Source organism: Emydura macquarii, unplaced genomic scaffold, assembly GCF_026122565.2.
Source record: "Emydura macquarii macquarii isolate MOO-44397 ecotype Brisbane River unplaced genomic scaffold, CSIRO-AGI_Emac_v2 contig_1230, whole genome shotgun sequence".
In the NCBI taxonomy this organism is placed as follows: Eukaryota; Metazoa; Chordata; order Testudines; family Chelidae; genus Emydura; species Emydura macquarii.
The window spans coordinates 15,473,488-15,486,161 of NW_027131367.1; the positions used below are offsets into that span (position 1 = coordinate 15,473,488).

Genomic DNA, 12,674 nt, shown 5'->3' on the forward strand with positions numbered 1-12,674 from the left:
ATGAGCTGGCAGAGTGAGGCTTTTATCATTGCAAGAATAACCCAAACACAGCTCAAAAACAAACTAGGCTCCAACAAGATCCCTTCCAGCTGGATTCCACTCTCAGCTACTTGGTTCACAGGTGACTACTCTACTTAAAACCAAACATAAGTAACACCCCACACATCCATAGCTGAAAGAAACTTTTTTGAAGTTAATTTAGTGATGGTGAATGGTGCCAGTTTCAAAGTTCTGGAGACAAAAGTCGTTTGGGTAGTCAGCATAGATTCAGCAACAGGCTGTAGTAGAGCAAGCTTCCCCAACCGTGTCCTGCCGATGTCTCTCACTCCAGGGAATTCAGCATCAGCATCCATTAATTTCTTGCCCTTGCTGTAGCAATTGTCAATAAAAATGCCACGCATGATGGTGGTTGTGATTTGGTGGATACCTCTTCTCTGGGAACTAGACTGAGACCAGCTTACAATCAATTTTTGGATGTTACAACTTCTGGACATGGCAAAGTTTAGACAATGGATTCTTTTGGAGAAACAGGAGGAGACAAGAAGAAAAGCTATGCATGAATCTATGAGTAAATCTTTTCCATTTCAACCACTCAATGCCACTCCTTTAAAATAGCTTTCAGGTTATGCAAGGTGCTCCTTTCAGCTTAGTTTAGGGTGTCCAGATAGCAAGTGTGAAAAATCAAGATGGGGGAGGGAGGAGTGGGATTATAAGGTCCTATATAAGACAATATTGGGATGGTCCCAATAACATCAGGACGTCTGGTCACCCTAGCATAGTTTCACCCAATAGCAGAACATCAAGATCTGCCTCCCTATGCCCAGCAGGGTATGAATACTCTGTAAGAGTTACACTTACGCATAATTTTTCTGACACACAGTAGTTTTCCTGCCTCATCTCTCAATTCAGAAATGTTTTCAGGCCAGGGAAGCTGGAGACAAATTCGTCTTCATTTTTGTAATGTTACCTTTCAGATGCAGAAATATGCTGTGCTATGTCTTAGCTCTTTGAAGTTTTAAAATAAATTGATAGCTACAAAGTTGCCTAGAGGTTTGTTTTGCTGGAACTTTATTTTTCTGCTACAGCCTTGGGTTTAACATGTTTTCTTTGTGATCTTCCAACCACTGAAGCTGAAAAAAAATTGTGTTATTGTGAAACTAGGTTAGTTTGTAGGCGGTTTTGATGGAAATCAATTGCAAATGAATTGTGAGGATTTTGCTTTAGGGAAATAATGGATGTAAATTTGCTGAATTAGTTAATTGCCATGAATTTAGTAATCTGTGTCAGCATAACTGTCATCTGCATTATTGACTTCACTGGTGAGAGAGGGATGTACTTACACCAATTGTCTTTAGTAATTAGTTCCTCATAGGACATTGAGGGGTAAGTTTTCAAGGGGGCTCTCTGCTTGAGAATGCACAGAACTGTGTGCACCTGCACTTGGTAGGTGCAAAGGCCTGCATGTGCGTTTTCAATGGTCCAACACCTACACTCACATTAGTGTTGACATTTACAAGTGCAAAGCTCATTGGCCCCAAGGTAGTGTCAGAACTATCATAAAGGAAGGTTTAAACCCAAGGGCAGAACAGGCTGCTGCTTTGAGAGCTGACTACAGAGCAGCTCAAGTGACCTACACTCTCCACCTTTGCATTTGTTTAGTTTCCACTGAAGTAGGGAGGGGCCCATCCTTATCACAGGGGCAGTGTGGCCAAAGCAGAACTATCATCCTTGCTGAGATACTGATAGACTAAACCTGAGGGGGTTCAGAGCTGATTCTGACCTGGCATAGATCCCATGCCAGCCCTGCTGTAAGCCAGTGGAGATGCACTGGTTGTAAAAGAGAGCAGAGTTTGGCTCTTAAGCAGGTGTATATACAGTATCTTACAGCTGACAAGTCATTTCTATTTCAAGCAGATGCTGAGGGAAGCTTAACAAAATAACCTGTACATTGTCCCCAGTCTTTAAACCCAAGACAGAGACTGAAGAGCTTTGTTCATGCACATGGAAAGAAATCTGATGTGACGGGACACAGCCCACAGCGGCTGCTTGCAATTGTTCGCTCCCTGTGCAAGGAGGGCTAGTAGAGGGGACAGTTTGTGCTGCCACCTTCAGTAGCTCCCTCAGACTCAGACATACACTGGCACATGAGTGTGTTTGTAGAGTGTTTTTTTCCTTCCCGGCTCCTCTCTTCTAGCTTCCATCATTCCACTACCTTCGCCACTCTCCCCATCTGCATCTCTGCTTTGTTCATGGTCTCTCTCCTCCTTCTGATTGTTCCTTTGTTCCATTAACTGTCCTTTTCTTCTCCGTCTTCATTCCCAAATGAGAGTACTCATGGCTCTATGTAGTGGGCAGAGCCACTGGCTTCCAGCTTGAGCACAGCTCAGGCTGTTTCCTAAGTGGTCTGATCCAACTCCCATTGGAGTCACCAAGAAACCTCTCATCAGCACTAATGGAAGTTAGATTGGGGGCCTAGAAGAGCATCTGACCAGAGGAAAAGCAAGTTATCTAACACAGGGCTTCGCAAACTTTTCCACAGCATGGGCCACATCTCAACAGAGACAGCATCTCAGGCATGCCTCCCTTATTCACAACCACATGGGCCTCCACATCCCCTTCCATTCATGATTACACCAGCCGCCTATGGCAGACACAGCTATGGCATATATGGAACAGCAGTGTTAGGGGAGAATTAATATATTATGTCTGTTCATCTAAGAGTCGTCTTTTCCTTATGGGAGACAAAGGAAGTCACTTTAGTTATGTCTGCTCTTCATTTTTTCCCCCCTCCCTTCCCTGCTTCTCTGTTCCTCTAACCCCACTGAATGTACTTATTTTCTCCTGGACCTCATCTCCTCCTCTCTCCCTGTTACACAGTTCCCGTCTCCCTAAGTCCTCTTCTCTCCCGAACATACTGTCCAGTTGCCTCCTCCTTTTTCTCCCCAGGATATCCCTCTCAAAGTGATTTCTGGCAGATTCCACTCCTCTTCTCTTGTACTAGAGCAGCATTTTGCTTATTTCAAAACAAAAAACAATAGGAGCAACAGAAAAAGGATCAAGTGCTAGATGAAGCCAGAAATGGAAAGGACAATACAGAGCTGGACATATACAAGAACTCAGACAGAACCATAACCCAGAGGCTGAACTGCAGCCTGAGAGCGAGAGTACTCCTAATGTTCATGGACAGATAATATGTTTTAAAAAATGAGATGTCCTGACAGGTCTGTGAGACCCGCGGTTGCGCTACACCCCCAGCATAGTCTGTAAAGCGGAGACATCAGCTGCCCAGCTGGGGCTGTCAAGAGTGCTTAGGATGATGCATCAGGACCCAGCTGCTTTTCACTTTAGAATTATCCCTCAATTTAGATATGTTAATGAGCAATATAAGCCAAGGTCAGGAGCTGCTGCTGCTGCAAACTCAAGCATCCTGGATCTAGGATGAGCATTGCAAATGGATAGAGAACCCATATGGAGGTTACCTTTATATACATCTGTGAGGTGAATTTCTATTCACATTCAGATTCAGAGTCAGCACTGAGCAAGAACCTCTCTCTGGAAGGTGTCCAGATACCAGAGAGATGGGCATAGAATAAGAATTTAAACAGAGCACAGTAATTCTGTCTGCCAGTTGGAAGACACACACAAGTCAAGTTTTCAAGAGTGACCTCAGTTTTTGATGAGTAACGTGAGATACCTTAGGAGTGATTTTCAGAGGTGCAGAGCTCCCCGTGAGTTCAATTGGAGTTGAGAATGTTGAGCATGACTGGGAGGGGAAAAGAACAACAACAAAAACCAAACTCTTATTGTCTCTAGGTGAATGCCCAAGAGTTGAGGTACTCCAAATAGACACTTTCCGCTAGCATTATATAGGACAGGGCAGAACACTGGGAATGCACATGTGTATATGTAACAGTGTTGCTCACAAGTATTATTAACTTTAAAGGGAGGTGCTAGTTGCCAACGAGCACTATTGTGCTAGAAGGAAGGCTTTGAGATAACAGGTTAAGAAGGGAATGGTAAGAGAAGTTTTTGGGGAAGCCCCTTGTTAAAAATATTGGGAGGCACTGCCTTCAAGCCACCATTAAGGACAGGACAACTAACAAAAGACTCTTGCCCCTTTTGGCAGGTTAAAAAAAACCAAAAACAGACTACACAGATTGCAAAAATGGTGCCTAAAGTCAAAGGCAACTAAGGGATCAGATCCCCCAATAACAGGATAAGGCGGCTTTGTAATTACATTAAAGCTGATTTATGCCACATGATGCAGGTATTCATTTTGCAGATCAAGGACACAGGGACTGGAGTACAGGCAGTGCTGTTGGATGTACAGCAACGAACTCCTGCAGTTGCACATACTTATGAAGATTACAACTGTAACTCCATCGAGCCACTGACTTAAATCCAGAGAGGAATTTGGCCTTCATGGCTGTCGATTTCAGATTACTCCAGGCCAGAGAGCATCATCACACAGTAAAGGGGTATTTGTAACATTAAGTTCTCAGACACCAGTGACAAATATTTGTTTTCAGGGAAACAACATTAGGAAAAAAAAAATCAGCCTTCTGCATCTTCCTGGCTTTGAAATGGAATGTAACGGATATACATTCCTTAAGACACAGTCCAGGGGAGGCAGCACTGGAAAGGTGGCTTGGGACCATGAGTGACGTTAGAGGATGGCTACTTGACAATAGAAATAAAAAACGGAATAGACTTATTAGGTCCATCCCCCTACCAGAGCAGAACTTTTCCCTAGAGTAGGTTCCTCGTTGTTTTTATCTGATTGCATTTCAAGGCACTCAAGCAACAGGGCTTTAACTGCTTTGATAAGGGGGGCATAAAGACTGGCAAATATAATGCTTGCTATTCAGTCCAGTGATGCCGCAGCAGTGGAAGATGTTGTGCAGGCAGGGCTCAGGTGGATTTACCACCATGTTGCCTAATTTTACTCAGATGACAGTGTTAAAGATACCTGAGCTCTGTACACACTGCAGCATCCCCCCTGCCAGCACTAGTGGAGAGTTCTGGGGCAATGGTTCTCATCCTGTAGTCCATGGACTCCCCCCCCTCCCCAGGGTCCATGGACTATGTCTAGGGGTCCACAAAAGACTAGACTGAAAACCGACTGAACAGAATTCAACCCTATATACAGATAATAGCTTTCCAAAGGGGGGTCGCACCTCCATTCAAACTTTACAAAGGAGTCCTCATCTCCATTTGGAATTTTTTAGGGGTCTGCAAATGAAAAAAGATTGAGAACCGCTGTTCTGGGGCACATTGTTGCCAGGGGAATTGAGGCCAGTGAGACTGTTCCCCTCTAATACAGCTTAGTCCCTGGAGATTTCCATGGTATTCAGCTGAAATTCCAGCCCATAACACTACCCAAATGATCATTCTGACAGATCCAAGCACAGTGCTAGCAGGAATGGCACAAGCGTTCCTTCAACAGCTATGCCAAAGGGGGTTAGGTACCCAAAATCCACTGGAAACCAATGGCTGTTGAGCGTTCATGTACCACACAATCCTTAGCAAGTCCCAGCCCCCGGCTCTTCCCAGTATGGCAAGTGCTCTCTTTCTGAAACAACGCCATCAAAAAATAAATAAATTAGAACAACAAAATCAAAGCACACATCGGTCTTTCAGAATCAGCACTGGACTCTCAGACCTGCTACTGGCTCTTCTTCCAGTGGCCCTTCCCGTTATTTAACGAGGACAGGAAATCCTATTGAGAGAAAGTGCCTTAGCAGAGCACAGCTCATCTCCTGTCTCACAACATGCTACAAAACAACAGACTCACAAATTGAACAGATTTAACCCCTTTGCTTCTGGCCCCCTGTGCTGCAGGAGATGTTAAGCATTACCTGGAGATGTACTTGCTATAGAGAGCAGCTCAGCAGGGGTTGGATGTCAGACTCACTCCTTCGGCACTGTAGATTAGGAATATGCTCTTTGGTATGCACAGTGCTACATCACATACTTGGTATACCACTTGGGAGTGTGGACGTGCCAGTAGAACTCCAGATGCCTGGGGTGTTGGAGTACCATTTAGCTAGGAAGTGGTTAAGTAAATATTAACCATCTTTGCAGGCAGCAAGAACCACCCTCCCCACCAAGAGAATCGAACAGTGATTAAGAGTCTCTCATCCCCAGCGTCAGTGCTCCCTTCATAACCCCCAGACACCAATCCCCAGCCAGATGGGATTTTTAGAGGGTGGATGATTAGCTTGCCGACCTCGGATTTCCCATAGTGCCCACATTTCCTATTGTGCAGTTAATGGCAGGGTGCCTGACTACACTCCATTACTCCTTGTGGTAACTTGAGGTTTGCTCATTCCATCCCCTGCTGCTGCATTGAATTATCTGTTCCAGCCACCAAGTGGAAGCACATCATCGTTCACATTTGTGCTGAGCACAGGTCAGGCCCCAATGCACATATAAGATGTTGCATTCAAAGCCAGCGAGTGAAGCAGAGATGGCAGAGTGGATTAGGAAGGCTCCCTCAGTACCATAGTTGAAATTAGAGCTGCGCTGGTCTCGGCTGTTTCACCCAAAAGGTCCATGCAAATGTTTCTTTCAGTTTCCATCTGCAAGTATTTGCAGCCCGCCAGCCAGGGTTTCACTCTGGGTTTCAGGTTCAAATGAAACCAAAATTCAGTGCACCATCTCAGACAGTTTCAGTGTCAGGCTGTGCTTTAAAACCCTAAATTTTACATCATGGGCCTTTAACTGATCCCAATTCAGAAACCTGCCCAGTCTTTGCAATTACACCAGGGGCATTCACATGGGTTTGTTTAAAGCTGAAGGTTGGAACTTAACTCTACAAGCATAATCTAGTGGCTAGAGCACTGGACTGGGACTCAGGAGACCTGGATTCTATTCCCAGCTCTCGCACTGGCCCGTTGTCTCACCTTGAGCAATCTGCTTCTACTACATGTGCCTGCTTCCTCTTCTTTCTCCAGTCACATGTATATAGACTGCAAGCTCTTCAGGGCAGGCACTGTCTCTCACTAAGGGTTTGCACAGCATCTCGCTAGGGTGGTCAGATAGCAAGTGTGGAAAATCCAGATGGGGATGGGAGGGTAATAGGCACCTGTATAAGAAAAAGCCCCCAATATTGGGACTGTCCCTATAAAAATTGGGACATTTTGGAGGATTGTGGGACATCTGGAGTTCTGTGTCCAGTTTTGGGCCCCCGACTACAGAAAGGATGTGGACAAATTAGGAAGAGTCCAGCAAAGGCAACGAAAATGATTAGGGGCTGGGGCACAAGATGTATGAAGGGAGACTGAGGGAACTGGGCTTATTTAGTCTGCAGAAGAGAAGAGTGGGGGGGGGGGGGTGTGATTTATTTGATAGCAGCTTTCAGCTACCTGACGGAGGGTTTCAAAGAGGCTGGAGCTAAGCTGTTCTCCATGGTGGCAGATGACAGAACAAGGAGCAATGGTCTCAAGTTGCAGTGAGGGAGGTCTAGGTTGGATATTAGGAAAATCTTTTTCACTGGGAGGATGGTGAAGCACTGGAATGGGTTACCTAGGGAGGTGGTGAAATCTCCATCCTTAGAAGTTTTTAAGGCCTGGTTTGACAAAGCCCTGGCTGGGATGATTTAGTTGGGGTTAGTCCTAACAGGGGACTGGACTAGATGACCTCGTGAGGTCCATTCCAACCCTAATCTTTTATGATTCAGTCACCTTACATTTAGCATAATGAGACCCCTAGGTTTTAATTGGGTCCTCTAAATGCTACAGTAATAATAATATGATGAAGGGGGTGTGGGAGCATGTCAAGGCCCCACCAGTTGCTAGGTTTATTTTGGGGGTGGGGAGACAGGAAGAGAGAAATAAACCTTAAGTTCACAGCTTCCCAGTCCCCCCATTGCACACTTGTTGTCATTTCTATTAGTCACACTGCTGCTTCACTTGCATGAGGGTTAATTTTGCTAATGCAGTTGCCTGCCTGGAACACCAGTGAGCACCTTGGAGGAAATGTGCTGCTTAATGTACCTTGAAATACCAGATCAGGTGACTAGCTACTAGCTTTATTGGCCCTAAAAGTTGATCGGCTCTAATTGGAAGCCATATGCTTTTGTCTAAAGAGGTTCTGCTTGACTTGAAACACTGGGGCAGCTAACAGCATGATGGATCCCCATAAGAAAGAAGTGGTTGGGCTAGCGATGGAAGGTGAATTCAGCATTGGAACAGAAACCTTAGAGTACAGGAAAGCAGCAAGATGTTCAATACAAGCTTCAACTGGAAAACCCAAACCCAGCCTTATTATGGAGTTGCTAGCGGCTGCATGATTCCTGCAGTGTTGCTAGCTCTCACAATCTTATCACAGCTCTCATGATTTTTGGTTTGTTTGTTAAAGCCTCAGCTCCCAGAGAGAACGTCAGAACCTCAGCTTTCATTAAAAAAAAGTCAGTAGTCTTCAAAGCCAGGAGAATGTCCACTTTTTTTTTTTAAATTCATGATTTTGGGGGGTCTGAGTCATGATTTTAGGAGACTGGGGGTAGCCTGTAGCAGGAAATAGGTTCATCCATTTTGCAGAACAGGAATGGTGGGGGGAGGGAGTAAAGAATATGTTTTGAAATTGCCTCATTTACACATCACCTTCACAGGCTGCAGGGCTAGGAAAACACAAGATAATCATCTCACGGTTACCTTATACGCCCCCTCATCTATTGGTCATATCTACTTCTTGTCTTGTGTTTTATATTTAGATTGCAAGCTTTTTGGTGCAGGGACTGTCTTTTTGTTATGTGTTTGCACAGCACCTAGCACCCTGGCGCTGGGGTGTCTAGGCACTAGCCCAATACAAATTAGGAGGAGTGCCACATCACATAAGCCCATTGTAACTATCACAAGCTGGTGGCACAAGAATGGAAATATGGACCATACTGCCTTGTACTGAGAAGTGTTTGAATGTAAGGGATCACATATTTATCCACTAATAAATAAAGAAGCCTGTCAGATAACATATCACACAGATATTATCACACAGCAGCACCTAGGGAAAAAGCTCGGTCAGCGGCCAGAATGGATGCATGCCCTTAGCTCTTGTTAACAACCCTGGACAGAGCAAGATAACAGATGCTATAGAAAACGCTCTGAGTCTTTTAACAGCTGTGCTAAATCCCTTTAGTTCTAAAGGAAACATTTGCTCACAGGGAGACTAGATTTTATTACCCACAATCATCTAGTACATTCTGTACCCAACTCCCTGTGGCAGGGTGAGCTTTGGAGCTGATCAAACAACATTATCAGATAGGTTTTGTTTATTAATTAGGTACCTGGCCAGAAATTGAGGGCAGGCTAGATAGTTTTTCCAAGGCCAAAATTCACCTGCTTCTAGTGAGGGCTGAGGAGACTAACAGTAGCTTTCACAGATAAATCACAGCAAGAAGAAATGCCAGGGTGAAAGCAGGCCCATTAATAAGGGGGTGGGGATTGATGATCTTTATTGGATAAGACTAAATAAGCTTTGACTTTCCTTCAGTTTTGCTGTGCCACTTGTATGACATTTCCTTAAGGGACATAGCATAGCAACACAACAAGTCCTAGTGGTGGCTGGTAACATGCCAGGAAGTTGCCGCCTTCTACCATAAACCATGGACAATCGGGGTAATATTCCTTTCTTTATTTTGTCCCAAAAAGTTCATAGCTCAGATGATATTTGGTGTGTACAATTTTGCCAGCATATAAACTGTTTTCAATGTCTGAAGAGTTCAGTGAGGGTTGTCCAACTGATTTTATATTTGTACTGGGTTTCTCCAGTAATAAAAAGGAGAGGGGTTTGTATAATTAGGAAGAAATGTGGACATAAATAAGTTATTGGGGCCAGGAGAAATGCATTCCAAGGCCCCAAGAAGGGACCTAACTGAAGCACAGGCAACTTTTTATACACAGCAAAATAAGGGAGAAAGTATGAAGGGGAGGAGAGATATGTAACTTTCTAGAGGGTAATGGACTATAAGCAGCACAGAGTTATAAAGATGAAGTCATGCCAGAGAAATTTTATTGCTTTTTGACTGAGCTACAAAAATTAACAGTGATTGGGCAGGAAATGAATGAGACACCCTATCGTCTTCAGTTATTCATTTAACACAGAATGCATATCTTACATATGTGCCCGACTATACACACAGGAGCAATCCTATTGAATTCTTTTTACTAGGGGTCTTTTTGTCCATGCCTGCTATGGAGAGCACCCCCACTGGGTGTAGTGAATATGGTACATCCAGCCCAGGTTTGCATAGCAGATAAAAGCCATAAGCTCCATTTTGGAAGCTGACGGTAAAGGAAAATCAGTTGTGGTGATGCAGGTCAGGCTGTGTAATTATATACATCATTATACTTTTATACACACTTCACATCATACCAAAAAAAAACTAAAACCAGAAGAGACACATACCACTCCTACAGAATATAATGTACATGTTTTTATATCACTTCTCTTCCTTTGTCTGCTTATTATCTAAAACTAAACACTTTTCCAGATAGGAACCACGCAAAGCACTATGTGCATTTAATATATCTCAATAGCAGGAAGATTTGGGACAACCCTCCTTGCTTAAGGAAAGGCTGAAACTCTGTATGTAAAACTTAAGACCTACCATGGCAGGTGAGGTGCGAAGACCCAAACACTGAGGAAACAGGTCCCACTGTTGAGTTGAGTGACTGCTCCTAACTACACAGGAAAGGGTTCTCTCCAGAGCCAGCCTCTCTCCCTGTCTCAAGGCAGGACTTGTTCTTAGTTCCAGCCAAAGCTAGAGAACAAATGGCTCATGACCCTCAATCCACTTGATGGAGTAATTTGTTCCAGCTGTGTCCAGTCATGTTCCCTGTAATCCTTGCTGTGATGGAAAGCACCTGTGGAAGTTTTGCTGCCGAGGGAAGTCTTACTTAGCCCTGTTCCTCTCAAGTACAAACACTCACACAAAGATTTGTCCACCCTTAATGCTTGCTATGAACTAAAGCACTGTCAGGATTAGGACATGGGGGCAAAAGCAGGATTGGTGACAAGCAAGTTCTATTTCAATAGACTGTTCATACCACTCCAAGGGCTGTGGATTCTCTGCATTTGTTTATCTTTCTTACATAATACATAAAAGCAGTGGGATCTCAGGGATGGAGTTTGGCAATTCCTTGATCTCTTTCCATGGATGAGTTCCTCTTCTCTCAGCAGTCTATATCTGGAGTTCCATTCCATGTGAGACAAGAAATCCAGTTCAGACTCCCCTCCCCACTGTGGTTGTATTGTTTTATTCTAGAGGCCTTATCCAAAGCCCATGAAAGTCAACATAAGGAGGCTTTGGATCAACCCCTGGGCAGGTATAGGAATCCAATCCAGACCCTTCCTTTGCTCATGGAAACACAGTGTAGCCCTATGAGTTACTTATTGCTATACTGGAACATCAATTTACACTAATAATTACTTCTAGCAACAAACAAGCACCATTGTTCCCTAGGATGGCTTGGCTAGGAGACCATTTAATGGGAACATATGGCCAGCTTCTTTTGTACTAAAACAAACAGCTCTATCATAGTATTTACCAGACTGGCTCAGACTACTGGGCCATCAAATCCAATATTCTGCTTCTGGTACTGGCCAACATCTGATGTTCAGTAGATGGCAAAAATACTCTTAATGCATCTAACCCATTGAATAATACTGTTGCTGTACGTGGAAGGAAAGTATAATTCCTGACCACTGCAGTGATCAGCTTCCACCCTGAAGCATGAAAGTTGATTATTCTTATTTGAGTCCGAATGGACATAAAATTATCCAAACACAGCATTGACTATGGACTCCTCCTGCAGTGAATTTTATAGGGTAAGGAGCAACACATGGAGGGAGTCCCTCACCTATTGGATACTACTACAGACTTGAATGATAAATTTGATTCACTAACATTAGTCTCAACTCTTGGCCTGGAATTTTGTGTCTGTTGGCCTTGGATTCTAGAAGCTCTCCTAGTAACTCAAAAACAGTAACTCAGATTTTTCATCTCATAATCATTTTAAAGATGGTAAACATAAGACTTTTTTTAAGATACATGTCAATGGAAAAATCCTATTGAATGATAGAAAATTAAAGCTTTTCTGTAGGAAGTTTAAACCAAACCTCTACAATGTGATTAACTTAATCTTGACCTGAAGAAGAGCTCTGTGTAAGCTCAAAAGCTTGTCTCTCTCACCAATAGAAGTTGGTCCAATAAAAGATATTACCTCATCCACCATCTCTCTCTCATATCCTGGAACCAACACAGCTACAAAACAGTGCATACATAATACAATTCCATAGGTTGGTTTACAAACTATAGAAAAGATACAATTGTATCTTAATTTCTTATAAGGCTTGAATTAATTTGAAAGGACTCTATATAACTTGTGAGAGACCCTATTCATTTCATCTTTATTACATTTTATAGCAGTTTTTCAGAAGGACAGCTACATTCCACTTCCCCTTCTCCCACTGATCCGTTATTAGAAACTTAATTACAGGTGGCCCATGCATTATCTTCCACAAACATGTCAGCTCTTGGCAATATAGTTCTAGGAACATTCCATTCACTCGGCCGCTTTTTAGATGTAACGACAATCTTTTCACACTGCACTGAACTTCAAAACAACAGAGTCATTTCGTAGCAGAACATCACAATTTCTGAATCTTGCAATCAA

The 12,674-nt window shown here is 43.5% G+C and overlaps 1 long non-coding RNA gene across 2 annotated transcripts in view; it reads right to left on the minus strand.

The window, feature by feature from the left end:
* The window catches only part of LOC137152751 (uncharacterized), a 48,218-nt gene extending 37,455 nt beyond the window's left edge, over positions 1-10,763 (minus strand). Inside the window, exon 1 of one of the 2 annotated variants that reach the window (XR_010919594.1) lies at positions 10,607-10,763. This is a non-coding gene — a long non-coding RNA (uncharacterized lncRNA). Of the gene's footprint in view, positions 1-5,858; positions 5,978-10,606 lie in introns of those variants that run through there. The other variant, XR_010919595.1, reaches the window with a different exon arrangement.
* Positions 10,764-12,674: the final 1,911 nt, after the last annotated feature.